Genomic DNA, 5,665 nt, shown 5'->3' with positions numbered 1-5,665 from the left:
ATTCCATAATTTACATAAAGTTTGATGAAAATAGAAAACAGCAACACCTCAAACCCCACCCACAAAGGATGTCTGAAAGGCACTGGAAGGACAAGAGGCAGAACAAGACCACCTACCTAAATGCACAGTCAACCAGAAGGCAAACACAGGACAAATGGACTGTGAGTGGCTCTCAGTGTCACCAGGCTTCCCAGGTAGCTCAGCAGTAAAGAATCTGCCTGCTAATGCAGGAGACATGGCTTTGATTCCTGGGTCGGGAAGAGACCCTGGAGAAGGAAATAACAACCCACTTCAGTATTCCCGCCTGGGAAATCCCATGGACAGAGGAGCCTGGCTGGTTACAATCCATGGGGTCTCAAAAGAGCTGGACACGACTTAGCAACTTAAACAACAATACTTCAGAGTCGTCACTGGTATGACTCCAATGGCCTTGAAGGTATCCCAAACAAACATGTAATAAAATCTTAAGAGACCATCACACGGGAAAGGTGGGACACAGGATATGAAGATCAGGGAAACCTCAGCAAGGCAAAGAACTGGAAAACCACCAACCCACACTGAACAAAAAGGCCCATGCTAATCACAAGCAAAAGTGTCAGTTCACATTATCTGGTTCTGTTTTAATGCCATGAAAAAGAAAGCCCACTCACACCTCCAGGGTGGGAAGGGAACCAAGCTGACCACGGGGATGGCATTCTTAGACGTTCCCTCTCAGCAGCCTGACAAGCACGCACTATGTGCCCTGGACTGTCAATAGGGCTGACAGAGCCACTTAAGCTAATTAACTAGCTTGGTTCTGAAAACGCGATGGGAACGGTACATCAGGACTGCCTAATTATTTCAAAACTGGAAACTACAAAATAAGTATTGCAAGCCTTGGTAAATAAATGGCCCTGCCAGTTTATAATGCATTATTATCAAATGTTAGTGAATAAAGTTGAGTATGCAAAAGCAAATGAATTTCTAAAGGCAGAATTTAGAATATATATTAAAATAAAACAATTTACTCATAGAATAATTATTATACTCATTTATTATATATTATTATATATATATTATATAATATTATATATTATATACTCAATTATTACTCATAAATAGAGTAATCCATAGTACTGTCTATCCAGCAGATTAAATGTAAACAGTTAATTCAAGTACAGATCAAATCAACAAGCTTTTACAAACAGGTGCTGAAAAGAATGATCGATTCAACATATAGGAAGCAGAAATTGGCTAAAATCTCCTTCAATAACAAGATAAATGAAATAGTCATATTATTCAAATATTTTTTCAGTAATTTGTCAAATGGCTTGCTGTATGGAATTTGTTCGTAACTTCTTTTAGAAATAATCAGAATGAACTTTTTTAAAAAAATCAATAAAGCAAATGCTTATAATTAAAGACTGAAGATGGATAATTAATAATATAGAACAGAGGAAACGTAACATTTTAGTCATAAAGGGAATTTACTTGAGCAAAAAGAGTGAACCACAGAGTTCCCAGGTTATCACCATACACTGGACTTTAGCTGATTCTCTGTAAGTTCTGTTTGAGCTTCCCACCCTCGACTGTCCCTTTCTCTTAATAGTCATAGTGTGTTCTGGGAGCAAGACTATGCCTGCCACTATCTCCAGAGTCTAGAACCAAATCTGGCACATTGTAGTCATTCAATAAGGACTAGTTACAGGATTTGCTACAATTCTGCCACAAAAGTAGGATCCCCTTAAAAGCAAGGACCTATTCTTACACACCCCTGGATACCCAATGCTAGAACAGAGCCTGACATATCATCCAAGAAACGTTTGCTGTATGAAGAATCTTCAGTTTCTAGTACCCAGCTTGAAATGTCAAAATACAGGTAAATAAAATATTATGATATCATTCACATAAAGCTGGTTTCCTGAAAATAAATCTTCTTTATTAAAGGAGACTGACCAATGTTACACGCGTTGGGAAAAACTTCTTCCTGTATGCAAACATATTGTTGCTAAACTTATTTTTTCCTTCATTTCTTTGTTCTTTCAGTCACATCTTTTCATCACAGATTAAGCAGGTTGCTGAGACCAGTCAACCATGCCACTGGTCACACACACAAACACAAAATATCACTTCCCATGATGCAAAAATCTGTGAAGCCTGGCACAGTGCAAGAGCGCTCAAAGAAGCTTTGTTTTCAAAGAGTCATTGAAAGAACAAATGTTTGGTAATGGCTCTCAGCAAAGATTATGCTGTTTGAAAATTCCTTCTGTGATCTATGAAATGTTTAATATGAAGTTCCAGGAAGCGCAGTGCATTCTGAGTAGGCCGTTAACTAAGGGAGAAACAAAAGCCAACTCGCAAGGACTCCCTTCACCCCAGGCATCATCAGTGCCGGCAGTATGCTGTCTCTGTTCATTGTGTGTGCTTTCTGTTGTGTGTTTTTGTTTTCCCTACTCGTATGGAGAAAAAGAGCAATTTCAGGTGAAAGGATAATCTGTGCCTCTTTCCTCTAGGATGCTTAATCCTGTTGGCAACAAATGGTCTGTGCCTCACCAACTCTGCAGTTTGCTCAATCTTGTCCACAAAGACATAAAAATTAGAAGAGGTTGTTTTCTGCTTTTCTGTTTTAGTATAAAAGTGGAATGCTTACGTTACAGATGTCCTGTTTGTTCTTATTCTACAAAATGGAAACTCCTCCGTTCATCAATTAACCTTCTAAATTCACTTTGTGCTTATATCAGTGTTTGTATTTATGCACACATATGTGTCCTTGTGTGCCTGGGTGTTTATATGTGGATTTTGTGTGTGGCTTCTCCATCATTCAAGAAGCCTTTGGTGGCTTTCCCTTAAATATTCCTTCTGATGAAAAACATTCAAACACTAGGAGATTGGCTTATTCTTGTTTACTACCCTCGTCTGGATGATAAAGCTATATATTTTTAGTATGTTTCATCACATCCATAAAATCATCTATCTATCAATGATCTAAAATGAAACAAAAACTCAGGTGGATTAATGAACTGGCCCAAAGTTGAAGAAAGAGACAAGATTTGAACAAGGTCTAACTCTGGTGTATCTGATCTCGACTTGACAACAATGTGCCCAGACAGTGCAGTAGGAGAGGATAAGATAATAAAGCAAGTTTCCCCCAGATACAAGTGGTACATAGAGAAACACGTTTGGTACTTCAGTGCAAATCTAGGGTTATTTCTACTGTCTGTGGGCTCTGAAAATCTTCCCCACAGACATATCAATGCAGATAAGATTTATATGTTGTTGTTGTTCAGTCACTCAGTCATGTCTGACTCGCTGCAATTTATATAGATATATCTATATCTAATACTGGGTTCCCTGATGGCTCAGAGTAAAGAACCCACTTGTCAATGCAGGACATACAAGTTTGATCCTGGGGTCGGGAAGATCCCCTGAAGAAGGAAATGGCAACCTACTCCAGTATTCACACCTGGGAAATCCCATGGACAGAGGAGCCTGGCGAGCTACTGTCTACGGGAACACAAAGAGTTGGACATGACTTAGAGATGGAGTATGCATGCATGCATATCTAAGATAGATTTTCTAAGCTAAGAGTCCACTGCAATACACACATCCAAGTTCTATGCCAAGATAAGCATAGTGAGATGGTAATTGACCGAGTTCTTATTTCAAAGCATCAGCTTTTAACTGACAGCAAAAAACATTTGGATTAAGTTGTTCTACATTTTGTTTAAATATTTTAACATACAGAACTATTCTGAGGAAGACAGCAATGAAACAAAATGAAAATACTGCTATTAACTTTCTTACAGGGTTAGCTACCCAGACACTACCCTTCTCTATCAACCTCGCACTGTTTGGCTAAAGTGAACTTTCCTATAAGCATAACTGATGACGTCACTCTCCTCTCCAAACCTTTCTATGTCTACACATTACCCCAACATGGGGTAAACCCAAAAAATTCCAAAGGCAAAAAGGCAGAGATGACAGGCAGCTATGAAACAAAACGAAGGTAGAGACTGTGGGGAATGGAGAGGGTACACATCTATAAGGCTGTTCAATACACAATGTTTGGGACAAGCGTTAAAACCAGTGGTCAGACCAGTGGCTGCTTGCTCCTAACTTGTGCAAATGGTGTGAAATCTGTGCAGTCCTGTCTGGCAATAAGGCTCTGGGTCATCTGGATGAGGCACATCCATGCTTCACCTCCAACTACTCTATCCTCCCCCTTAAACTTATACAGCCACTAAAGCCACACTCATTTCCTTCACAAAGTATTCCAGGACTAAGGAAGGTTTCACAAATGAGAGAGTTGGACTAGATCCTCTTTAACAATGAGGATACTAAAACGTCCTGAAGTTAAAAGGCCATGATAGGCCTTGATAAGGCAAAGATAGGCCATGATAAGAACCCAAGTCTTTAGTGAACTAGTTCAATTTTTTAAGTCCAATTGTTTTTGCTCAGAATCTTTCACTTGTTGGTAATCCCTCTTATATAAAAGGTTTACGTGAATATTTTCATTTACTTAATATAAAAATTGAAATCTCAAATATTACTCTATATATAACAGAACACAAAATTAACAAGTTACATTATTTTAAACTTCTGCCTTTGAAAATACTCCAAAATAGCTTTTCCATTCTGGTCCAATCAAAACATATTTACTTAAACACCAATTACAGCCTCATTTAAAAGGATCCTATATTGTACCACCAGGCAGAATTAAACCATTTACCAAGGCAGCAGTTATTCTAACTCTGAAGTAACTGACCTCAGTCATGTAAAAACACTGACAAGAATCAACTGGCTTTCAGCCCAGAGAAGCTTTCAAACCCAGTTCAGAAGTACTTAATAATTTTAATCATTTCCAACTCCTTTCCCAACAACTTCTACTATATCCCTACAACAATGCCAATCCTAAGGGCAGACTAGTCATTTGTTTAGATAAACAAAGAAAAGTCAACAGACTCCGTTAATAATGCTATCAATTCTCTATTACCTGAGATAAACAGGTAGACACACACATATTTCCATTTAATTCAATTTGAAATACAATACTCTAGTACCCATCAGATGTGCAGCACACCTGCCCTCTCAGAAAGTACACACCAGTGAGCAATCCACACGGGAACAAACCACCATATCAGCCTATTTTTAAGAGAGAGTAACCTTTGGGCTATTGAAACTGATATGATATTGAGTTAACCTTTTTTAATGTACTTGTGTTTTTCACTTTATTCAGATAGGTATCATCTGTTATTTTGCTCATAATTATAAAGAAATTTTTGTTTGCCCAAGTCATTATCTGCTACCTAAATAACCGATCATTATATTAGAACCAAAATGCCTTTGTTCCCAGTGGCACTTATGAGTCAGCACCACAAATCAAACAGAAAACACTGTCAAATATTAAAATAATGTGGTAGGCAATAATAATTTTTAAATTTCCAGTATTAATTTCCAAACATTTGAAAGAAATAATCATTTATTACTTTTAGAGGGAAAAAAGTAAAACTAAAATCACAAAATTTTAGACGAAGGGAATCTTAGCAATCTCCTAATGAGTAAGCAAATGACACAGGTACAGAACTGTTGGTTTATCCAATTTATAATAAACCAAAGTGTGCATAATTAAATCTCTACCAATCAGAAGCCATCACATTTATATAAGAACACATAATATTAGTAAGTT

General features: G+C 37.6%; 1 protein-coding gene across 2 annotated transcripts in view; it reads right to left on the bottom strand.

Annotated features, from left to right (window-relative positions):
• The window catches only part of SDK1 (sidekick cell adhesion molecule 1), a 742,921-nt gene that overhangs the window by 647,791 nt on the left and 89,465 nt on the right, over positions 1 to 5,665 (bottom strand). The gene's annotated exons all lie outside the window — the stretch shown is intronic.

The sequence above is a fragment of the Bos grunniens genome, chromosome 25, assembly GCF_055505025.1.
Source record: "Bos grunniens cultivar Pamir isolate PY7600 chromosome 25, Bosgru_T2T1.0, whole genome shotgun sequence".
Lineage (NCBI taxonomy): Eukaryota > Metazoa > Chordata > Mammalia > Artiodactyla > Bovidae > Bos > Bos grunniens.
The sequence above is the reverse complement of the archived record's forward strand: the minus strand, read 5'-3'. Positions and strand labels throughout refer to the sequence as shown.